This window comes from Mobula hypostoma, chromosome 10, assembly GCF_963921235.1.
Source record: "Mobula hypostoma chromosome 10, sMobHyp1.1, whole genome shotgun sequence".
NCBI lineage: Eukaryota > Metazoa > Chordata > Chondrichthyes > Myliobatiformes > Myliobatidae > Mobula > Mobula hypostoma.
In genome coordinates this window covers 103,276,134-103,302,737 of record NC_086106.1, presented here as the reverse complement: position 1 = coordinate 103,302,737, position 26,604 = coordinate 103,276,134, and positions in this window count along the sequence as shown.

Genomic DNA, 26,604 nt, shown 5'->3' with positions numbered 1-26,604 from the left:
TCGACTAGAGAGATGTAGTTTCAAAAATCTTATAATTTATTAAATATTTCGCTGGAATCATGTCTTTTCATGGCCACTATTGATTGATTATATTAACAAATGCCTTTAGACAAGAAATCGGGATACATGGCACCATAACATATTAATTGCACAACCTCATTCATTTGTTGTTTGATTCACTTAATTATCAAAGGTGCTGATTCATTGCATTATCACTGCAACTTATAGCCCAATTTTTTAAAGTGGCACCAATGTCAATATTCCAGGAAGGGGCTGGGATGTCTGGGTATGAATTATCTCGAGTCGTATTTCATTATTATTATGGAATAAGCTTTCCTTCTCTGATCCTATTTCACCTTTAATTATTGGAAGATCCTTGCTATGTTTTGAATTATTTTCTCAGTTGCTATCAAGCTCTGCAGTTGTTTTTTTTAAAAAAAACATATATAGATCAAATGAATTAGGGGCTTAATGTATAATTTTTTGCCATCAAATTAAAATGGTAAAACATTGAATATGAATTACTTAAAGATAAAAATGTTACATACATTTCACAGCAAATATATAACCTTGCAATGACTCCAGCAAGACCTACACTTGCTTACCTTGCACATATTGCAGAAGTCACTGCATGAGCTATGATCAAATGGACACCAGCAAGTCACTAATTATTCATGCAACTATAACCTTTTGCATTCTCTCAGGGACTCAAAGGTTGCTGGACCAATTGTTGTCATTAACATTTTTTTTCTTCTTTCACTGAAACACTTTCATCACAATATTAGCTCCAATTCAAAGTAATTTGTCAAAAGAGCTTTGAGGCATTTCTGAAACATGATAAGATACTATGGAACTGGAATTATTTTTGTCCTTTCATCTCTCGTATCCTTTCAACAATTCTGTGATGAACTTTCTGCTGAATCTCTTCTTCTATCTTTTAAGCTGCAAATTTCTTCTCACTTCCTTCTGCGTTGTTTCACCCCTCGATTTTGTTATTCTGTCTACAATACTTCAGAACGGTGATTATCTTAGATGCTTTAACAACATTCATGCTCCCTTAACATGAATTTGGCATTGATTAATCATTACCTCAAGTCTAGTCAACCTGATTGTGACCCTGTGTTAAAAGTCTTAACAGTTCATAGGATTGCAAAGTGCCTCCATCTTAATGGAAGCAGTGAGAGGAGAGCATAGCTTGGATAATGAGGGTCCTTGATGATGGATGCTGCATTCTTGTGGCAGTACTCCTTGTAGACGTGTTCAGTGGTGAGTAGAGCTTTTCCTGTGATGGACAGGGTACTCCATTTATCACAGCAGAAACAGCAAACAATGCTTAGCATAATGTAAGCCCAGATGGATGGTCTTGCTTTAAAACATTGACTGACCATTTCCCTCTAGTGATGCTGTCTGACCCATTGAGATCTTCTAGCATCTTGGGTGTAGAACCAGATTCCAGCGTCTGCAGTCTCTTATGTTTCCAAAATAAGTTTCATGTTTCATCTTGTGCAACACTTTTTTCTTGATCATGGATTTCAGCTGCTGGAAAATATAAAAATAACACAGGTGAACTTTAAAAGCTCAAAAGTGACTGAGCTATAGTATGCCTCAAGGAAAGAGATTGCTTGAAAAGTTTCACTGGTATAGTTTGACGAGCAACCTGCCTAACACAGGAACCTTAACTATACTGTAATTGGCATCAAAATTGGATGTTCCTTACTTCTCTCTATATAGCTTAAATACAGTTGTTTTCTCTCTCCCTTTCTTGACTACTGCAGCTCTCGTCTCACTTGTATTATGAATTTTGCTACATTAATGTCACTGCTTCTCGATGGGATGGGCTTGTCAATCCAGCAACAACACAAAAGCAACTTCGCTAGACTTGTTAAGAGCACCTAATTTATTTGACTTTGCTCAACTGCACAAATCCTGCCTCAGCACCTGGCAGCATCAAAGCAGTTTATGTATTCCAAGTCAACATTATCTGCATTTTTAACCAGGTGCAATACATAGTAATTTACAGCAGTATTTCTGAAGTATGTCACCAATCCAAAATGGACCCGTTATAAGACCATAAGACAAAGGAGCAGAAGTAGGCCATTCGGCCCATTGAGCCTGCTCCGCCATTTTATCATGAGCTGATCCATTCTCCCATTTAGTCCCACTCCACCGCCTTGTCACCATAACCTTTGATGCCCTGGCTACTCAGATACCTATCAATCTCTGCCTTAAATACACCCAATGACTTGGCCTCCACTGCTGCCCGTGGCAACAAATTCCATAGATTCACCACCCTCTGCCTAAAAAAATTTCTTCGCATTTCTGTTCCCTTCAATCCTTAAGTCATGCTCTCTCGTACTAGACTCCCCCATCTTGGGAAACAACTTTACCACATCCACTCTGTCCATGCCTTTCAACATTCGAAATGTTTCTCTAAGGTCGCCCCTCATTCTTCGAAACTCCAAGGAATACAGTCAAAGAGCGGACAAACGTTCCTCATATGTTAACCCTCTCATTCCCGGAATCATTCTAGTGAATCTTCTCTGTACCCTCTCCAACGTCAGCACATCCTTTCTTAAGTAAGGAGACCAAAACTGCCAACAGTACTCCAAGTGAGGTCTCACCAGCGCCTTATAGAGCCTCAACATCACATCCCTGCTCCTGTACTCTATTCCTCGAGAAATGAATGCCAACATTGCATTCGCCTTCTTCACTACTGACTCAACCTGGAGGTTAACCTTAAGGGTATCCTGTACAAGGACTCCCAAGTCCCATTGCATCTCAGAACTAATCTGAGAAGATCTTATAGAGAAGATGTGTTTTCCAGTGTATGCTGTTTTTATTTTAAGTCATCAGCAATTTCCATTTCTTCTTGATTTATTATCTCTTTGACTTAAATTACTTTTACCGGAAGCTTTTTGCAAAGCATGTGGATCTCTATTCACCATTTAATATCTAATTAAACATGATTGGACTGAAATTATCTCCATTCTAATACACAGTAACCAGGCAAAGAAATTGCTCCCTTTAAGATGGCTACTGGATAGATCGGACTGGCTACTCATGAGCTAATACTGTTTCTCAAGAAGGTGCTTTTGTTTCTTTCTAAGACAGCCTGTACATCATTGAAACCTAATGAGAGAAGAAAAGTTTTGGGTGTATACAGATGAATATGCATGAGACCTCATGCATCATTCAGAATGATTCAATGTTATCTCGAAAGTATTTCCAAACATCACTGAAGTGCACTAAAAAAAGTCATCAAATTAAATTAAAATCCATATTTTAAGGTTGAACAATTAAAAAAAAGATTGAATTCCTTCATTCAAGAGCAATCTGGAGGTATTAACGAAGCATTTTAGACGGACATATTAATGGATGGTGAACATATTAACTTTAATCCATTAATTTTAAGTGAGCTAATACCTCCTCTAAAGTAGTGGACAAAGGAATGTTGTAGGAATGTGTTAAAAGCTCATCTGCTATTATTGAAAAATAGATTGCTGTGGCTTGGGGAAAAATATATGCTAATTATGCTCGAACATTTCAATTTGCCTTTCAACCAGAACATTTCAATTTGCTCCTGGACGTGATCACTTGCAATCTATTATGCATTTGACTGCAAACAGAGTAGTTCAGAAGGCATGTGGTAAAGGCAGTGATTATTCCCTTTTGAGCAATATGAATATAAAACTGAAACCTTATGCAACTGGATAATTCTGTGACAAATGCCTGTATGGATAAAATATTCCCCTGCTTTGTAAGCAAAGTCATATTTGAAGATATAGGAAGAGATTTTATGAAATAATAATACTATTATAGGCTTTAATGTGACAATCTGCAATCAGTTGTGGAAATCAATTGTCATTACTCTGCTCCCATTCAATTGTTCAAACATACAAACATAAGAGATAGGAAAAGGAGTAGATCACTCAATTTTATTTCCCAGGGAAAGGGAATCAAAGACCAAAGGGTACTGTTTTAAGATGAAGGGAGAAAGATTTAAAATGGACTTGAGGGACATGCAGAGTGCGATGCATATATGGAATGAGATGCCCGAGAAAGCAGCTGAGGCTAGTAACTGTACGGTCATTAAAATATAAGTTGATAGGAACATAGATAAAAAAAGGTTTAAAGGGATAAGGGCCAAAAATAAGCAAATGTGGCTACTTAGAGATAAAGAGGGTAGTGACGTCAGAAGGAGAAAGAAAAATTAGTTTTATTTGCAACACATAAATTAAAATATACAGTGAAATATTGTTGCAACATACATCAAAGTCGCTGGTGAACGCAGCAGGCCAAGCAGCATCTCTAGGAAGAGCAACACACATCAAAGTTGCTGGTGAACGCAGCAGGCCAGGCAGCATCTATAGGAAGAGGCGCAGTCGACGTTTCAGGCCGAGACCCTTCGTCAGGACTAACTGAAGGAAGAGTGAGTAAGGGATTTGAAAGCTGGAGGGGGAGGGGGAGATGCAAAATGATAGGAGAAGACAGGAGGGGGAGGGATAGAGCCGAGAGCTGGACAGGTGATAGGCAAAAGGGGATACGAGAGGATCATGGGACAGGAGGTCCGGGAAGAAAGACAAGGGGGGGTGACCCAGAGGATGGGCAAGAGGCATATTCAGAGGGACAGAGGGAGAAAAAGGAGAGTGAGAGAAAGAATGTGTGCATAAAAATGAGTAACAGATGGGGTACGAGAGGGAGGTGGGGCCTTAGCGGAAGTTAGAGAATGATGAAGCCACACTCAGGTTGGAGGAACAACACCTTATATTCCGTCTGGGTAGCCTCCAACCTGATGGCATGAACATCGACTTCTCTAACTTCCGCTAAGGCCCCACCTCCCCCTCGTACCCCATCTGTTACTCATTTTTATGCACACATTCTTTCTCTCACTCTCCTTTTTCTCCCTCTGTCCCTCTGAATATGCCTCTTGCCCATCCTCTAGGTCAACCCCCCCCCCTTGTCTTTCTTCCCGGACCTCCTGTCCCATGATCCTCTCGTATCCCCTTTTGCCTATCACCTGTCCAGCTCTCGGCTCTATCCCTCCCCCTCCTGTCTTCGCCTATCATTTTGCATCTCCCCCTCCCCCTCCAGCTTTCAAATCCCTTACTCACTCTTCCTTCAGTTAGCCCTGACGAAGGGCCTCGGCCTGAAACGTCGACTGCGCCTCTTCCTAGAGATGCTGCTTGGCCTGCTGCGTTCACCAGCAACTTTGATGTATGTTGCTTGAATTTCCAGCATCTGCAGAATTCCTGTTGTTTGAGTGAAATATTGTTATTTGCATCAAATCAAATCAGTGACGATTGTGCGGGGCAGCCCACAAGTGTCACCATGCTTCTGGCACCATCATAGCATAACCATTACTGACAAACCCTAACTGTACATCTTGGGAATGTAAGAGGAAACCAGAGCACCTGGAGAAAACCCACCCAGTCACTGGGAGAATGTACAAACTCCTTACAGACAGCGGGAAGAATTGAACTCTGATCTTACAGTTTGTACTGGAAAGTGATGCCCTAACCATTGCAATTCCATGCCATCCCATGCTGTGTCATGACAACAACCTTTCCCTCAATGTCAGCAAATCAGAAGTGCCTACTGAATCACTTCAGGAAGGGGTACAGTACGCATGCTCCTGATTGCATTAGTGGTGCTAAGAGCTTTAGGTTCCGAGGAGTGAATATCACAAGTAGTTGGTCCTGGTCCATGTAATTTGACGGCAAGACGAAGACAACCTCTTCTTCCTCAGGAGCTAAAGAAATTTGGCATATTCTTATTGATCCTCACCAGTTTTTATAGATGCAGCCATAGAAAATACGCTATCTGGATGCATTACGGCTTGGTATGGCAAATGCTCTGTCTGTGAATACTAGAAACCAGAGAGCTATGGACACAGCTCAGCACATCATGTAACTCATTTCCCCTTCATGGGCTCTCTCTACACTTCTCACTGCCTTGATCAAGCAGCCAGCAGGCTCAAAGACCCAACTCTCACTGTATGCTCCCTCTTCTCCCTCTCCCAACAGACAAAATCCCGACAACACGTACCTGCTGTTATAAATTCACTGAATAGTTCCCTAGTACAATAAGATGGACTCTTGACCTCAGTCTACCTCATTACGACCTTGCACATGATCATCAACCTGCATTGCACTTTTCTATAAACGCAACACTTTATTTTGTACTCTTTTCATTGTTTTTCCCTTCGAATACCTCAATACGCTATTGTATGAATGGCAGCAAGCCAAGTTTTCAACAACCCCTCGGCACAGGTGGCAGTAATAAATTAAACTATCAATTATTGTGATTATCATAATGGCACCGTATAGAAAATATAAGATGAAAATACAATTCACCAGCTAAGCATCTTGCAGTTTAAGGAGCTATTTTAGTTCTCTAGTTGCTAATCCACGAGAGCAGATTAATAAAAATATGACCAATGCAGGTGAAGTAGACAAGTCCAAGTACCTTAATGATTTGTCAGATCTCTTAGCTTAGTTAGGATGAAAAATTACATGATATATAAACCAACATTGCAACAAATCTGCAAAACTGACATTTTCCAGTTTACAATCTCATTCTCTTTGATGATTTTCAACCTGTTACAACAACATAACTCATTTTCTGTGAAACTCAGACAGTGAGATCTCAGTTTTAGGTTTCTACAGAAGCTTTAAGTTTCAAAAGAAGGTGAGGAAATGTTTGGCCCCAACAAACCCTATTCTAGTTGAACTAATGACAGTAATGTTCATTGTCTTATGTAATATTGGTGACTCTATAGTGTAACTATTATCTAGAAGCAAGTAATATTTGATGTTATTTTTATTTAGAGGCACAGCACAATAACAGGGCCTTCTGGCCCAACAAGCCCATGCCACCCTATCATACCCATGTGACCAATGATGTGTCCCAATAGCTGATTCAAGATGTGATACCTTGTATAAATATCGTGCCATCTACTTTAATATCATTCTTATGAGTTCTGGGATCATATTGTTATAAGATTAGATATCGGAGCAGAACTCAGCTATTTGGACCACTGTGTCTGCTCTGCCATTTATTCATGGTTGATCCATTTCCCTCTCAGCCCTGATCTCCTGCCTTCTCCCCATATTCTTTCATGCCCTGTCTAATTAAGAATCTATCAATCTCTGCCTTAAATATACACAATGAACTGACCTCCACAGATTCCACAGGTTGACCACTCTCTGGCTGAAGAAATTCCTCCTCATCTCACCTCAGAATTTTGAATTTTCTCTCCATTTAGAAAATACTCTATACTTTTATTTCTTCTACCAAAGTGCATAACCATACACTTCCAAACATTGTATTCCATCTGATATTTCTTTGCCCAGTCTTCTAATCTACCCAAGTCATTCTGTAGCCTCTCTGCTTCCTCAACACTACCTTCCCTCCACCTACGTCTGTATCATCCTCAAACTTGGCCACAAAGCCATCAATTACATCATCCAAATCATTGACATATAGCACAAAAAGAATTGGTCCCAACACAGACCCCTGTAGAACACCACCGATCACTTGCAGCCAAGCAGAAATGTCCCCCTATACTCCCGCTCTTTACCTCCAGCCAATCAGCCAGTGCTCTATCTATGCTAATACCTTCCTGTAATACCATGGGCTGTTATCTTATTAAGAAGCCTCATATGCTACACCTTGACAAAGGCTTTCTGAAAATCCAAGTATACAACATCTACCAATTCCTTTTTGTCAACCCTGCTTGTTATTTCTTCAAAGAATTCCAAGAGATTTGTATTGTAGGCTGTATCTTGGGTAATGATGAGTTTGAGTACAGAGAGGAAATTAAGAACCCGGTGGCATGGTGCGAAGACAATAACTTATCCCTCAACATCAGCAAGACGAAGGAATTGGTTGTTCACTTCAGAAGGAGTAGCAGACTGTATGACTCAATTTGCATCCGTGGTGCGCAAGTGGAACAGGTCAAAAGCTTTAAGTTCCTCCGGGTCAATATCACAAACGACCTGACTTGGTCCAACCAAGCAGAGTCCACTGCCAAGAGGGCCCACTAGCACCTTTACTTCCTGAGAAAACTAAAGAAATGTGGCCTGTCCCTTAAAACCCTCACTAATTTTTATAGATGCACCATAGAAAGCATTCTTCTAGGGTGCATCACAACCTGGTATGGAAGTTGTCCTGTCCAAGACTGAAAGAAGCTGCAGAAGATTGTGAACATGGCACAGCACATCACACGAACCAATCTTCCGTCCGTGGACTCAATTTACACCGCACACTGTCGGAGCAGTGCTGCCAGGATAATCAAGGACACGACCCACCCAGCCAACACACTTTTCGTCCCTCTTCCCTCCGGGAGAAGGTTCAGGAGCTTGAAGACTCATACGGCCAGATTTGGGATCAGCTTCTTTCCAACTGTGATAAGACTGCTGAACGGATCCTGTCCCGGATCTGGGCCGTACCCTCCGAATATCCGGACCAGCCTCTCGGTTTTTTTGCACTACCTTACTTCCCATTTTTCTATTTTCTATTTATGATTTATAATTTAAATAGTTAATATTTACTAATTTTAACTATTTTAATATTTTGAATATTTAATATTTGTAACCCAGAGAGTGTGAAGTGCAGAATCAAATATTGCTGTGATGATTGTACATTCTAGTACCAATTGTTTGGCGACAATAAAGTATAAAGTATAACGTATAAAGTCTAAGATTTGTCAAGCAAAACTTACCCTTAAGGAAAGCAAGCTGACCTTGGCCTATTTCATTATGTGGCTTCAAGTACCCCGAAACCACATCCTTTACAATCGACTCCGACATCTTCTCAACCACTAAGGTCAGGCTAACTGGCCTATATTTTCCTTTCTTCTGCCTCTCTCCCTTATTGAAGAGTGGAGTGATGTTTGCAATTTTCCAGTCCTTCTGAACCATGCTCTAAAAAGCCATCTCACGGGCATTCTACGAATTGGGATCCAGCACCAATCTGATTTTTCCAATCAACTTGCATGTTGAGATCCTCCAATAACTATCATAATATTGCCCATTTGACATGCATTTTCGATCACCCATTGTAATTTGTAGACCACATTTTTGCTACTATTCGGAGGTCTGTACATAACTCCCATCAAGGTTTTGAAATTTGTCGGGGAAGGATGTGCTTCCATTCAGAACACTTTCAGCAGTACCTCTGCAGAAGTTTTTTTAGACAAGCCAAACCTCCTTAATTTTTTTAAGATGGTAAAGATGCTGATATACTTTCATAATGTGCTGTGTTGGGACAGATCACCTGATATATTAATGCCCAGGGATTTAAAGCTGCTGAACCTCTCCACTACCAATCTATTTTCTGTTAAAAGTGATTTCTGGAAGACCACATGAGGTGAAGGTTATTCTCAACTACAAAATTATCAAGAGGCTGAAGTATTCACAGGAAACTGTATGAATCTATCTTCTTTCAATGTATATCTATTCTGATCATAATCGATTTTTCCATAAATGGTCCTGCAAAATTCACATGCATCTTGACCATACATTATCCAGCTAAGGGCATGAACTGGGAGGAGTTGCTTGTGGATTCCTGTAATGCTCTTAACATTGCTTAACACCTATTCAGAATGTCTGCCAACGTTCGTCCATTCCAGGCCACCTACAAAACATCTGGCAGCTTGGGTCAGGTTTCACCGATGTACTGGAGGCCGCACTGGGAGCACCGAACACAGTAAGTGACCCCTAACAGACTCATAGGTGAAGTGTCATCTCACCTGGAAGGACTACTTAGGGCCCTGGATGGTAGTGAGGGAGGAAGTGTAGGGGCAGGTGTAGCACTTGTTCCACTTGCAAGGATAAGTGCCAGGAGGGAGATCAGTGGGGAGGGACAAATGGACAAGGGAGCGATCCGTGTGGAAAGCAGAAAGTAGGGAGGAGGGAAAGATGTGCTTGGTGGAAGGATCCCGTTGGAAGTGGCAGAAGTTTCAGAGAATTATGTGCTGGATGTGGAGGCTGGTGGGGTGGTAGGTGAGGACAAGGGAATCCCTATCACTCGTAGGGTATCTGGAAAACAAATGGATCATATTATCCATTTGTGTGGAAATGCCAAGAACTGATAGTATCTCAAAAGATGTCTCCTGTGTTGGGACATCATTCCAAACTTCTCTCAACTTGTTCTCTTGGTAGATAAAATATATAAAGAATTTTGATGATCTGTCTTTCACTTTGCTTAGCAAAGAAATTATTAATCAAAGACAAGGTATTCTGTCTACTTTTGTCTCTTTGTTGATTAATGTCATATAATCTCCACGGACCCCAGCGATGCCATTGGCCTTCACTACAGAACTGGTACAGGTCATTCTGAAAACTCAGTTGGCTATTGAGTTTTTAGTTGTTCACAAACTTTCCTTTTAGTCTATGATTACATGTTGCGCACTGCAGAACTGAGATGTAGCATCCTCCTTCAGATGAATCTTGGCTTACGTGTCATGAATGTTTACGAGTTCATTCATGAACACCTTGGGATACTTGTCAAGTAGTTCTGCTGTTCGCAGTTTCTCCATGCTCCTCATCTCCCACCAGTTTGGCGTTCTTTCGGCTGCCATTTCTGGGCTATCAAATTGGATCCTTGACCTGAGACAATCTGAAGAGTTAGTTTCCTTAGATTTCACCACTTCTGACTCTAAGTTTGTGTATCTCAATCAATTTGATCCTTTCCCCGGTGCAGGCACAAAGAAAGGAAGATGATGCAGCATCATTGCACCAGCTAGCTTTAAGTTCACAGTATACTTCACACTGCTTGCTTAGTTTGAATGGTCAGGTTTTCCTTTCAAGAAAACTATTGAAAACTATCCAACAGCACCAGTTCTGATAAGCAGACCTTTGTATCTGCTCTCATTAACTCGACGTTCGTGGGCTGCCTGGTAAAATCTCCTTTTCATTTGTTCTTTCCTTTTTCTGAAAATGGCATAGAGCCAGGACTTAAATCCTGACTCCTCCTTGGGTGATAGTGCAAATCATTTGCTTACTTGAATTTAAACGCAAACAACAGGAATTCTGCAGATGCTGGAAATTCAAGCAACACACATCAAAGTTGCTGGTGAACGCAGCAGGCCAGGCAGCATCTGTAGGAAGAGGTGCAGTTGACGTTTCAGGCTGAGACCCTTCGTCAGGACTAAATGAAGGAAGAGTGAGTAAGGGATTTGAAAGTTGGAGGGGGAGGGGGAGATCCAAAATGATAGGAGAAGACAGGAGGGGGAGGGATAGAGCCAAGAGCTGGACAGGTGATAGGCAAAAGGGGATACGAGAGGATCATGGGACAGGAGGTCCGGGAAGAAAGACGGGGGGGGGGGGTGACCCAGGGGATGGGCAAGAGGTATATTCAGAGGGACAGAGGGAGAAAAAGGAGAGTGAGAGAAAGAATGTGTGCATAAAAATAAGTAACAGATGGAGTACGAGGGGGAGGTGGGGCATTAGCGGAAGTTAGAGAAGTCGATGCTCATGCCATCAGTTTGGTGGCTACCCAGACGGAATATAAGTTGTTGTTCCTCCAACCTGAGTGTGGCTTCATCTTTACAGTAGAGGAGGCTGTGGATAGACATGTCAGAATGGGACTGGGATGTGGAATTAAAATGTGTGGCCACTGGGAGATCCTGCTTTCTCTGGCGGACAGAGCGTAGATGTTCAGCAAAGCGGTCTCCCAGTCTGCGTCGGGTCTCGCCAATATATAAAAGGAACACTTCACCTGTGAGTCGACTGGGGTGATATACTGCATCCGGTGCTCGCGATGTGGCCTTTTATATATTGGCCTGTCACCTGTCCAGCTCTTGGCTCTATCCCTCCCCCTCCTGTCTTCTCCTATCATTTTGGATCTCCCCCTCCCCGTCCAACTTTCAAATCCCTTACTCACTCTTCCTTCAGTTAGTCCTGACGAAGGGTCTCGGCCTGAAACGTTGACTGCACCTCTTCCTACAGATGCTGCCTGGCCTGCTGCGTTCACCAGCAACTTTGATGTGTGTTGCTTACTTGAATGTCTCCCTTCTCTGGGTAACATCTATGGGCTGCATAAAATCTGGTTTCTTTTCAGTAAGTGACCACATCTTTTTTTTTATTGCACGAGCTATGCATTCCTGCATCATCTCCTCATTCACAGCTAGCAGCAATGCACCTCACATCTGCAAAACACTGTAACGGTTTCCTCTGAATGCTGATTCGAGAGTTAAAATTTTAACCTTTCAACATTGGATCGGAGATCTGTGTACTCCTGCTGTTCAAGCAGCTGAAACAACTTTACAAAATAACTTCATGGAACTGTTGAAAGAATCGGAAATAGCAGTTATTGTCATTTTGCCTTGACCAGGGCATGCAGTTAATGCAAGCACAGCAAACAAAGGCAGTGAAAAATTCAGTTTGCTGCTCTGCTACTTTAAAGAGAGAACACCTAAAATCTCATGAATAGCAAACAACTCTTACTTCAGAAAGCAACCTGACATGTTTTGATTCATCCTCGTCATCTGTCACCATAATAGGACCAGGCACCACTGAATGTATTCAGTGATTAAAATGTATACCATAGCACCATAAATTCATGTTGTCATACTGTACAGCATAAAATCAGGCCCTCAGTGCATTGTGTGCATATTATCCGACCCACTGTATATCTAGCTCATTGTTATATTCATTCTAATACTTCTTGAATGTCACGAGACCATCAGCCTCCATCATCCTCTTAGACTGTGAGTTCCAGTTCAAATCCCCTACCTCTTACTTTAAACTGTTTCCTGGGTAATAGCTGCCTCTGTTGAGGAGAAAAGATAGCACAATCTACCCAATCCATGCCTTTTTAATTCAGTTTATCTCAGTCAGGTTACTCCTCAGACTTGTTCCCTCAAAATTCAATATATCTGATCTCATCTTGTGATCTGATGCATTCCATCCCAAGCAATGTACTAATGAATCTCCTCTGCATTTTCTCTACTGCAGTCACATCCTTGTTTTAGGGTAGTAGCCAAAACTGTACACTACATTCCAGCTATGGACCAATTAAGTCGATGTATTTGTACTTTAATTTACCTACTTTTATATTCCATATCCCAATGAGAATCAAGGCAAGTATTCATATGTCTTCTTAAATATCTTACCTACCTTTGTTGTTCAGGAAATGTGTCACTTAATACTTCCCAGCATTAACTTCAATCTGCCACTATTTGGCCATCTTACCAACTCATCAATTTTATCATGTAGCTGAAGTTTACCCTTCCCACTATCAACACCACAATTGTTCGTATTTCTGCAAATTTAATATTCATACCTCTTATGTTCACATGTCATTCTGTATCAGGAACAATTATTTTCTTTTTCAGCCACTGGAAGTTGCTGGGAAGAGTAGGCTTTATATGTGGATCTCGGCAGCCTGAATAATATCACAATACTGCATTATATTAATACACTTCCATATCCATTTCACATTGACATGAAAGGTTGGTTGGACTCTGCCTAACTAACCAGTAAATGAAATCAAGGATCTACTGGCAGTTTGCAGGATCTGCAGTAAATCCTCCCTTATCCTTGACAAACACATAAAAATGAATACATTGCCTAGCAAACAAGCTGATATCAGGAAGCTTTCCGTTGTGAAACCAAGGGACTACGTTAACCAACTGATATTGTATTACATTGATGTCTATCAAAAGGTGCAGAAAATGCAATAATACACTTACCAAGTCAACTACTGTGTGGGGTGTGGCCAAATGGTTACATTATTTTTTATTTTTTACTTTACTTTATACTTTATTGTCGCCAAACAATTGATACTAGAGCGTACAATCATCACAGCGATATTTGATTCTGCTCTTTGTGCTCCCTGGAGTACAAATCGATAGTAAATATTAAAAATTTAAATTAAGTTATAAATCATAAATAGAAAATAGAAAAGGGAAAGTAAGATAGTGCAAAAAAAAACCGAGAGGCAAGTCCGGATATTTGGAGGGTTCAGCCCAGATCCGGGTCAGGATCCGTTCAGCAGTCTTATCACAGTTGGAAAGAAACTGTTCCCAAATCTGGCCGTACGAGTCTTCAAGCTCTTGAGCCTTCTCCCAGAGAGAAGAGGGATGAAAAGTGTGTTGGCTGGGTGGGTCGTGTCCTTGATTATCCTGGCAGCACTGCTCCGACAGCGTGCGGTGTAAAGTGAGGTTAGAGTGTTGGACTGGTGACCTGAAGGTCGTGGGTTCGAGCCTCAGCCGAGGCAGTGTGTGTGTGGGTTCTTAAGCAAGGCACTTAACCACACAATGCTCCAGTCTACCCAGCTGAGAATGGGTACCGGCAAAAATGCTGGAGGTTGGGTTAACATCCCGATAGACTGGCGTCCTATCTGGGGGGGAGTCTTGTATTCTCAGTTGCTTCATGGCACGGAAACTGGCATAAGCACCAGCCTGATGGGCCACAAGGCTCGTGACAGACTTTAATTTAAAAAAAAGTCAACTATTGTTTGTTAAATACTGATTCTGTACTAATTTTGCTTCTTTGCATTACCTATTTTAAGTATTTTTTGAAAACAGAACTCTGTAACCTTACATATCAGTCTCTGTGATCTGAACTAGAATTATTTTATACAGGACATTTCATCTCGAATTTTATGAAACATGACAACAGATCCTGGCCATGCCGACGGTGAATGACCTGTTGTGCCTCATTATGTCCCTCAGTCCCACACTTCTCCAGCTCCCAACTGACTGTTCAAATGCCACTATTAAATTAATAGATATATTCACTTTTGGTAAAATGGTAAACATTCATTGCTGAAGTATGTATTATCGACAGGTCAATTGAAAACTGACAGCATGCTCAACAATCAGCATTTCTAAATGATCTCAGCTGAAGTATAAAGCTGTTGTTATCTCTCAGCTTTCGAAGAAACACTTGTATAGTTTGTGCTCTTCCCTGTTTGAATATCCCCATTATAGTTATCTGCAAAGTGCACTATTAATGGCCAAAGCTCACCCTTGTCTTAGAATGACTACACAGCACTCTGAACTGTCTAAGCTGCACGTTGCTGCTGCACCATTTTGCCCACTCTAACATCCTAAGAAAAATTAAAATTCAGCAACCTTAAACACTCTTGCTCATATTTTGTGGAAAGTTGAGCAATTTTCTATAGCCCTGTCAACAGGCTCCTTTGGTACATGCCGACATCCTTAAATCCTGAATCCCTGAAGGACATGAATTCAGATGCAAACCCATTACTAGACCAGATAATATACATTCCTAATGTATATAAAACATTACCTACACCTGATCATGATACATGATTTTAATTTCTTTTAAAATAGCATCTATTTTATGATACCTCCATTAAACCTCTTTCTACCATCACCTGAAGTGACATTTTGCCTTTCAGTCAATTGCTCTACCTTTACTGTATTTATATTCAAAATGAGAGCTCCCTCTTCAAGGCTTATGAAGTATCTTCCATTATAAGGAGATCCTTGATACTGTAGTAGATAGCCCCCTCTCCTGCACTTCTCCCCTTTCCTTGATAAGAGCTCTCAATCCTCCATTACCTCCAGGAATTCAAAAATCAGAAGTGCAAAGGGACTTGGGAGTCCTCATGCAGGATAGCCTAAAGATTAACCACCAGGTTGGATCGGCAGTAAGAAAAGCTAAAGCTATTTTTGCATTCATTTCAAGAGGAATAATGTATAAGAGTAAGGAGGTGTTGATGAGGCTCTATGGGGCACTGGTGAGACCTCATTTGGAATACTGTGTGCAGTTTTGGGCCCCCTATCTTAGAAGGGATGTTCTGATGTTGGAGAGAGTTCAGAGAAGATTTACGAGGATGATTCCTGGAATGCAGGGGCTAACATATGAGGAACGTTTGTCAGCTCTTGGACTGTATTCATTAGAGTATAGAAGAATGAGAGGGGGTCTCATAGAAACATTTTGAATGTTGAAAGGGTTGGATAGAGTAGATGTGGAAAGGCTGTTTCCCTTAGTGGGTGAGTCCAGGACAAGAGGGCACAGTCTAAGAATTAGAGGGTACCCATTTAAAACAGAGATGAGGAGAAATTTTTTTAGACAGAGTGTCATGGATTTATGGAATTCGTTGCCGCATACAGCTGTGGAGGCCTAATCATTGAGGGTGTTTAAGGAGGAGATTGATAGGTATCTAATTAGTCAGGGTGTCAAGGGATATGGGGAAAAAGCCGGAAATTGGAACTAGATGGGAGAATAGTTCAGCTCATGGTGGACTGGCAGAGCAGACTCGATGGGCCGAATGGCCTACTTCTGCTCCTTTGTTTTGTGATCTTGTGCATTTGTATTTCAGTAATATTTAAATAATATTGTAAATATATTGTTTGATTAAGCATTCTTTGTTGCTACATAAATTTATTACAGGCTCTGTGTACGAAGAATATGAATGGCATAAGTGATTACACCACCACGTCATAAGATGGTAAGTCCATAAGAAATAGGAGTCTTCTGGCCCATCATCTGCTCCACCATTCAATCATGGCTGATACTTTTTCCTCTCCTCAACCCCACCTCCTGGCCTTATATCTGTAACCTTTGACGCTGTGCCCAAGCAAGAACCTATCAATGTCTGCCTTAAATACACCCAATGAGCCTCCGTAGCTGCATAGTAATGAATTCCACAAATTCACCATTCTCTGGCTAAAGAAATTTCTCTGCACCTCTGTTTTAAATGGACGCCCCTCTATCCTGAGACTGGGCACTCTTGTCCTAGACTCCCCATCATGGGAAACATCCTTTCCACATCTACTCTGTCCAGATCTTTCAACATTTGAAAAGTTTTAATGAGATCCCCACTCATCCTTCTAGATTCCAGTGAGTTCAGACCCAGATCTGTCAACCATTCCTCATATGATAATCCTTTCATTCCCGGAAACATCCTTGTGAATCTCCTCTGAATTCTTTCCAATGCCAGCCCATCTTTACTTAAATGAGGAGCCCAAAACTGTCCACAATACTCAAGGTGAGGCCTCACTGGTGTCTTTTAAAGCCTTAACATCATATCCCCGCTCTTGTATTCTAGAATCTCTGAAATGATTGTTAACATTGCATTTGCCTTCCCTATCACCAACTCCACCTACAAGTTAACCTTTAGCATTTCTGCACAAGGACTCCCAAGTCCCGTTGCATATCAGATTTTTGGATTTTCTCCCTGTTTAGACCATAAGACCATGAGACATAGGAACAGAATTTGACATCTGGCCCATCGAGTCAGCTCAACCGTTCAATCATGGCTGATCCTTTTTTCCCTCCTCCTCAGCCCCAGTTCCCGGCCTTCTCCCCATAACCTTTGATGCCATGTCCAATCAAGAACCTATCAACTCTGCCTTAAATACACCCAACAACCTGGCCTCCACAGCTGCATGTGGCAACAAATGCCACAAATTCACCAACCTTTGGCTAAAGAAATTGCTCCACATCTCTGTTTTGAAAAGGCGCCCCTCTATCCTGAGGCTGTGCTCTCTTGTTCTAGACTCTCCCACCATGGGAAATATCCTTTCCTCATCTACTCAGTCTAGTCCTTTCAACATTTGAAAGGTTTCAATGAGATCCCCCCTCATCCTTCTGAATTCCAGCGAGTACAGACCCAGAGCCATCAAATGTTCCTCATATGATAACACTTTCATTCCTGGAATCATCCTTGTGAACCTTTTCTGGACCCTCTCCAATGCCAGCACATCTCTTCTAAGATGAGGGGCTCAAAATTGTTCACAATACTCAAGGTGAGGCCCCACCAGTGCCTTATAAAGCCTCAGCTTCACATTCTTGCTCTTTTATTCTGGATCTCGACCTCATTTTCCAACATTGTACTTCATTAGCCACTCTCTTACACATTCTCCTAATCTATTTAAGTCCTTCTGCAGCCTAGCTGTTTCCCAACACTACCTGCCCTTCCACCAATCTTCGTATTATCTGCAAACTTGGTAACAAAGCCATCTATTCCATCATCTAAATCATTGACATACAGCATAAAAAGAAACTGTCCCAACACTGACTTATGCAGAACACCTCCAGTCACTGGTAGCCTACCAGAATAAGATCCTTTTATTCCCACTTGCTGCCTCCTACCAATCAGTCATTGCTCTAATCGAGCCAGTAACTTTCCTGTGATACTATGGACTCTTAACTTGGTAAGCAGCCTCATGTATGCCATCTTGTCAAAGGCCTTATGAAGGTCCAAATATGCAACATTCACTGCATCCCCTTTATCTATCCTAAGTGTAATCTCCTCAAAGAATTCCAATTGATTCATCAGGCAAAATTCTGCCTTAAGGAAATCATGCTGACTTTGTCCTATCTTGTCCTGTGTCACCAAGTACTCTATAACTTCATCCTTTACAATTGACTCCAACAATTTCCTAATTACTGAAGATAACAGGTCTATACTTTCCTTTTTGCTGCCTTCCTCCTTTCTTAAAGAGTAGAGTGACATTTGCAATTTTCCAGTCCTCTGGCAACATGCCAGAGTCCATTTATTTTTGAAAGATCTTTAGTAATGCCTCCACAATCTTTACCTCTACCTCTTTCAGCAACCAAGGGTGCAGTTCATCTGGTCCGGGTAATTTACGTATCCTTAGGTCTTTCAGCTTTCTGAGCACTTTATTCCTTGTAATAGTAATTGTACTCACTTCTCTTCCCTCACACCCTTCAATATCTGGCACACTGATAGCATCTTCTATAGTGAAGACTGATGCAAAATACTCACTTAGTTCATCCTCCATTTCCTTGGGCCCCCGTTATTATTTCTCCGGCCTCATTTTCTAGTGGTCCTATATCCACTCACATCTCTTTTACTTTTTACATACTTGAAAAGGCCACTTTGATATTGTTTGCTAGCTTGCTTTCAAATTTCATCTTTTCCCTCCTAATGATTCTTTTAGTTGCTCTCTGTAGGGTTTTAAAAGTTTCCCAATGCTCTGTCTGCCCACTAATTTTTGCTTTGTGTATGTTCTCTCTTTTGCTTTTACATTAGCTTTGACTTCCCTCGACAGCCACAGTTGTACTACTTAGCCATTTGAGAATGGAATACATCTATCCTGCACCTTCCTCATTTTTCCCAGAAACTCACACCATTGCTGCTTTGATGTCATTCCTACCAGTATCTCCTTCCAACTTACTTTAGTCAACTCCTTTCTTATACCACTGTAATTTCCCTTACTCCTGTGAAATATAGCTATGTCAGACTTTACTTTCTCCCTATTATATTACAAATTGAACTCAATCATATTGTGATTACTGCCTCCTGAGGCTTCTCTTATCTTAAACTCCCTAATCACCTCTAATTCATAACATAACACCCAATCCAGTATATCTGATCCCCTAGTAGACTCAACGACAAACTGCTCTAAAAAGCCACCTAGTCAGCATTCAGCAAACTCACTCTGTTTTCCAACCTAATTTTCCCAATTGACCTGCATGTTGAAATCCCCCATGACTATCATAACATTGCCCTTTTGACAACCCTTTTCTATTTCCTGTTGTAATCTGTGGTCCACAACCCAGTTACAATGGGGGGAGTCCTTTTCTCCCTCTCCAAAATGCTATAGACATTCTTGATCCTGGCACCTGGGAGGCAACATATAATTTAGGCATCCTGTTCACGTCCACACAATCTCCTGTTTCTTCTCCTGACTCTTGAGCTCCCAATCACTACGGTTCCCTTCTTCTCCCTCTTTCCCTTCTACACCACGGACGTGTGAGTATGTACCTTACCAAAGTAAAAATGAACGCTTAATCAAACAGCTCTCCCATGTTTTTCTTTCAAATAACTTTTAGAGTTACAAAACATAACAGTGACGATGAGTAAGTTTTAAAATGAACCCAAGACAACTACTGACCTGTTGAAGTACAGTACTTCTTTTTTCTTCACAAGAGGAGAGTAAACATTTGAATTAAAATATAGTGCACCGTGTTATTTTCTTCACAAGGGGACAGAGACGGTTGAGTTAAAAATAGCCAGAAATTGATGAACATCATGGGTTCATAAACGGTGAGTGCTGGGTGATAATAATAATAATCTCAAAAAGCAGAACTGGCTGGCTATATTGGATAGATAGACGTATTTGATTGCACAGAGAAAAATTGTGCACAGATTGATAGAAAGGCCTTAAGTCTGGTTTGGGTTATGAAATATTTTAACCCGTACTTGTATGGTAAAGAGTTTACCCTATTTACTGATCATCAACCACTAATGTCCATTTTCAGTCCAGAGAAGGGTGTTCCACTAACAGCAGCAACACAAATACAAAGATGGGTTCTGTTTCTTGGAGAATATAATTTCAAGGTTGTATTTAAGAGGACAACCAATCATGAAAATGCTGATGGATTATCCCGCTTACACTTGGAAAAGGAAATACTGGTAAAATTTATAAAAAAAAAGACACTCCTCTTGACATATTCTCCCTAATGCAAATCGAAAATCTCGATATTATGGCAGAGATAGAAACATAGAAACATAGAAAATAGGTGCAGGAGTAGGCTATTCGGCCCTTCGAGCCTGCACCGCCATTTATTATGATCATGGCTGATCATCCAACTCAGAACCCCGCCCCAGCCTTCCCTCCATACCCCCTGACCCCTGTAGCCACAAGGGCCATATCTAACTCCCTCTTAAACATAGCCAATGAACTGGCCTCAACAGTTTCATGTGGCAGAGAATTCCACAGATTCACCACTCTCTGTGTGAAGAAGTTTTTCCTAATCTCGGTCCTAAAAGGCTTCCCCTCTATCCTCAAACTGTGACCCCTCGTTCTGGACTTCCCCAACATCGGGAACAATCTTCCTGCATCTAGCCTGTCCAATCCCTTTAGGATCTTATATGTTTCCAATGATCCAATTATACGATGATCCAAAGGGAAACCAGAAAAGACCCCACAATGTCTCAGTTCTAAAAGGCAAACCAAAGTGGCTGCAATGTGCAGCAGAAGTTCCAATTCCTCCATTTTTACCAGCACCAGGATGAATTTGCCCTTGATGGGGGTTGTCTTATGTGTGATTGAGAGGTGTTGTACCATCCAAGCTGAGAGTTAAGGTGGTGGAGGAGTTACATCTAGGCGTGGTCAAAATGAAAGCATTAGCACGAAGTTGGCCTGGGATAGATCAGCAGATCAAACAGCTTGCCATGCACTGTTCAGTATGCTAACATATCCGGAAGATGCCAAGAGCAGTATCTCTCCTTCTCTGGGAATAGACTGCATTGCCCCGGAAGAAGATTCATGTTAATTTTGTGGGACCATTCACAGGCACCACTTTCTTACTAGTAGTGGATGCAGCTACACAGTAAGCCAGAAGTGCTGCTATTAGTCTCCACTTCGGCCTTACACATTGTTGATTTGTTGAGGAGCTTCTTCTCAAGGACTGGTGTTCCAGATCACTTTGTCAGTGAACCACAATTTGTTGTGGAACAGTTTCAGTCATTCCTGAAAATGAATGGAATAAGACATATTACATCTGCACCATATCACCCAGCTATAAATGACTTGGCAGAAATGTTTGTCCAGAGTCTAAAGAGTGCACTGCGAGAAATGTTAGCAGAACACACCGTACTAATACTTCCTTACATATTGCAATGCAGCACACTCCACCACTAACAACTCACCAGCTAACCTGTACCTGGGTTGTCCCTTGTGTTCATACTTGGATCTCCTCAAGTGAATCTCAGAGGAAGTACTGTATGCAGGACAAACAGCTCAGTCAAATTGAGGGCTCCAGAAACAAAGAGGTTTGATATTTCACTCATGGTCAAGCAGTCCTGGTGAGGGACTACAGAGGTGATCAAAAGTGGACCCTTGGAAACATTAAGGGCTGAACTGGACCACTCTCCTACACAGTGGAGATTACATCTGATATCACCTGGAGCCAACACATCGATCCGTTGAGGAGAGCAAAGTCAATGTTTAGAGAGAAAGGAGTTCAGAGCTGTCACATCCACTTCCTGCAGTCCCCGAGGCAATCCCTAGAACTACCACAAAGGAGGTTTCACAGCCACAAGTCTCACCTGAAAAGCAGAATGACCCCCACTCTCCCTTGTTAGGAAAGACATTATCATCCATTAAAAATGTATATTATCAGTGTAAGAAATCCTCCGTCATCGTTGGCATCCATACACCTTGAGAGACGATGGTGTGACAGTCTCTTTCACAGTGGCTGCAGGTGAAGGAGGAAGCTGCTCTGGGTGATCAGCTCTGGCTTTTCTTCTGGCTGTCTTGTTGATGAGCATGTTGGTCCCTGCTATCTCAGCACCTTGTACATTGCTCCTTAGTGATTAAATTTTTAGGCCTAAATGGGACAATTTAAAATTTACTCCAATATATTTATATTGTTTGATTAAGCATTCTTTGTTGTTTCCATTTTCCATTATGTTTTGTACGTACAAATTACCTTATTATGCCACCATGTCATAAGTGTGCACCTCAGTGAAGTAAAAACGAAGTAGACACATATCTCCCGGCTCTCCCATGTTTTTCTTTTGATTAGTTATTGGAGTTACATAGCCCACTCAAGCAGAATATGGAATATTCCCTTGATCCTTATCTTTCACCCCACCAGTTTCCACATCCAACACACCATCACTCACCATTTCTATCAACTGCAATTTGACACAACCACCATTATCACCTTCCCCTTTTCTCTCCTTCCTGCTTTCCACAAGGACTATTGTCTCCCTGACTCCCTGGTCCATTCATCTCTTCCCACCCACCATTCCCATTTCCCAATTGAAGGAAGGTCTTCAAGCCCCTGGTGGGCAAATGAAATGCTTCAAAGATAAGATCAAAATCAGCCCGAAGAAATTTAACATTACATATAAAAACTGGGAAAATATCAATAGATACACTTGGAGGAAACCTGCTCAAGGAGGAACTGTGCTACATGAGAACGACCTCCACCGTACAGTGGGGAACAAGTGACATCTGTGAAAAGAGACACCGAACAACCAAATAACCCATTCACTTATCACAGCCACCTCTTACGCTTGCCCATAGCTTATCAGAATATTTGGATCCTGAATCAGCCTCTACAAGTACCTGTCCCTCTATTGGACTCACCAATAGACAGTAGCTGAGAAGAACATTATACTCAACTCAAGTGATCACTCTTCTATGGCTGTCATTGATGCATCAGCTTGTGTCAGCAAAGCAAAGCAAAGCTGAAAACATAGTTTTCCAAAATGGTCACACATAGAGATGTACAGTACCATGCTATAAAAAATTTTTAGCATGGGTTTTGTTGCTTGGTAAAATTAGTATCAAATACACAACATGACCAAAAGGCAAAAGCATGATAATTCAATATGCTAATGAGCTGGGATTTTTGAATCACAGGTCCTTGGAACAATGTTTCTGGAGCCATTTAGCCCATTGAGTCCACACTAGTGCTTTTTAATAGTAATATGATAATTCTTGTTCTTTAAATTTGCATATCCCTATACTATTTGTTCATGCATTTATCTAATTGCCTTTTGGAGGCTACATTTGAATCTGTTACAAAAGCTTCCATATGTCTTCCTTCTAAAGTATTTGTTATTTTAAATCTGACTGGGAATAGATGAATAAACTAGGCTTTTACAATAACCTAGCAGTTTCATGAACACCATTTTCAAAATAAAAATCTAGATTTTATGCAATTATTGGTATTGAAATTCCCTTTGAGCTTTCGTGGAATTCAAATTCATCTAGGTGAATTAACGGTCCAGAATTCTGACTGCAAGAGTAGCAATTGATCACCACATTACTGCAATACTGTTACATCTTGATTAAATTGTATTATTTAGCTTTTATTATATGCCCTCATGCTCTATCAGACACTACACTATGCATTTTACTGTGTTGAATTTATTCACCTTATGTTTTCCAGGCTGCCTAGGGCTTCTTGAGTTTAGCAATAGTAAAAAACTTCAAAGATTCCACTAATTTCAATAATAATGTCCAAGTCATTACTTAATTTCAGAAAGGGCACATGTCCTAGCATGCAATATTGTAGGATATTTCTTCAAATCTCTATCCCTCTCCCAAAACAGCAATTCACCATCTACTCTATTTACTGTCTCTAGGCTAATGTATCTATTGTGTTGCTTAACTTTTATCACGTAGGATTCAATTCTGTCCACCACTGGCCATTTTGTTTAAATGCATTTTAAAGTCCATATGCACAACATTGACCAGAGTGCCCTAATGCAACCTCTCTGTCAACTCATCAAAAAAAACCTCAATTAACTTAGTCAGGCATAATTTGCCTGTAACACAGTCATGCTGAATCTCCTTGATTAAGTCATGCTTGTCTGAATGATTACTAATTTTCTCCCAGATCATTTATCAGCTTCCCCAATACCAACACTAGCTCTCAGGCTTTTCTTTTTCCATCTTTCTGATCAAGAGTGTAACATTTGCCAGTTGTTTTGTACTAGTGTTATAAGGGAGAATCATAGAATATATGGATTGAAGAAGGAGCTTTTCTTGTCCATTTTGTCTATGCTGCACAAATCGCTCTACTTCCCAGTACTTGATCTGAAGCCCTCCTGATTATGACACTTCAGATAGAAATCCAGGCACTTTTTTAACTGCAGGGAAGATTTTAGTCTGCAGCACGCTCCGTGACAGAGTGTTTCAAAGCCCTAACAGCCTCTGGATGAATATATTTTTGCTCATCTATCATCCAAAATCTCCACCAATTACTTGAAATTTATGCCTTTAGTTTTTTGACCTCTTTGCTAGGGATCATTTATTCTTCCTCATTTTATACACCATAAGTCGCTCTTCCATCAACTCCGTTATTAAGAAACTACTAACCTCTTGCAAAATCATTTTAAAGTAAGTTTTTCATCCACTCCTATGTAACCACAATTTTCCTATATTGTGTTTACTTGAACCATACACTCTACTTAATGATGACCTGAAAAGTCCTGTATATAATTCTAGTACATACAGTATTGTGTGATTTTTCAATCTTTTCCTGAATAATAAATGAAAACATTCTTTATGCCTTTCTAACCAACTGATTTACCCATCATACTATCCTTTAGGATTTGTGGACATTCACCACCAATATGTATTTCAGTTTCTTGATGCTTTTCACTATCCTGCTATGTATTATGTTAATTTGCTTTGTTGGACCACTCTAAATAGATAACTTCACCTTTTTTTTTGAATTACATTTCATTTGCCACCTTTTCTTCCAAGTAAGACAGGATATCTGCATCCTCCTTAGTTTGAATACTATTTTTTCCCCATCAAATATATGTGACAATTTTACAACACAAGAAGATGTCATCAAATCTATGCTGGCTCCTGGAGCAATTCTCAACTTTGCTTTGAAAGTTACATGAAACATATTTTTTGTTCCCTCCTCAGAAAAAAAATCAACATAGATCCACTTTTCTTGTAAGTCCATGCTGACTATTTCTATGAAACCTTTAGTTTTCAAAAGGAAGGTTGAAACTCTAATACATAATTGATTCCAAAAATATGCCTACTATTGAGATGAAACTAAATAGTTTGTAATTAAGAGGTTTATATTCTCCTCCCTTTTAAAAATGGGACAGTAACAGCAGTCCTTGAATCCTTTGGCCCCACTCCTATAACCACAGATGAATGAAAAATAATGATTAGAGCCTTTGCAATTTCTTCTTTTACTTCCTTTTAACAGCCAAAAATATATTTCATTGAAGCTTGGTAATTCATCAATTTTCGAAGATAATGAATTTCAATATTTCTCTCTTCCTAGTTCTTATTCCATCCAACATTTCACATAATTCCTCCTGGACTGCGGCATCCTCATCTTATCCCACTTTTGTAAATAGAGCTGTGAGTAATTCATTAATAACTCTTTCCGTAACTTTTTCTTTCACATACAGTTACCTTTCTGTTCCCATTAGATAGTTTTTGCATATGTATTTTTTACACCATAGGGCTATAAGACTGTAATAGGAGCAGAATTAGGCCATTTGGCCCATCCAGTCTGCTCTGCTAATTCATCACCACTGATCCATTTTTTTCTCAGCCCAAATCACCTACCACCTTCTTGTAACCGTCTATGCCCTGACTAATCAAGAACCCACCAATCCCTGCCTTAAATACACTTAATGACTTGGACTCCGCAACTGCCTTTTAGCAATGAATTCCACAGATTCACTACTCTCAGGCTAACGAAGTTCCTTGTCATTTCTGTTCTAAGTGGACATCCCTGCATGCTGAGGCTTTGCCCTTTGGTCCTAGATTCCCCCATGACAGGAAACATTCTCTGCACATTCACTTTGTTGAGGCCTTTCAACATTCCATAGGTTTCAATGAAATCCGCCCCCCGCCCCCTGCTCTTTGGAATTCCAGTGAGTACAGGACCAGAGTCATCAAATGCTCCTCATGTGATAAGCCTTTCAATCCTGGAATAATTTTCATGAAACTCATGAGGGCAATAGTAATAGGGGACTCAATAGTTGGGGGTCAGATAGACAAGTCTGTGGACGAAGTCAGGAGACCCAGATGGTAGTTTGCCTCCCTGGTGCCAGGGTCCGTGATGTTTCTGATCATGTCCAAGAGATCTTGAAGTGGGAGGGAGAGGAGCCAGAGGTCATGGTACATATAGGTACCAATGACATAGGTTGGAA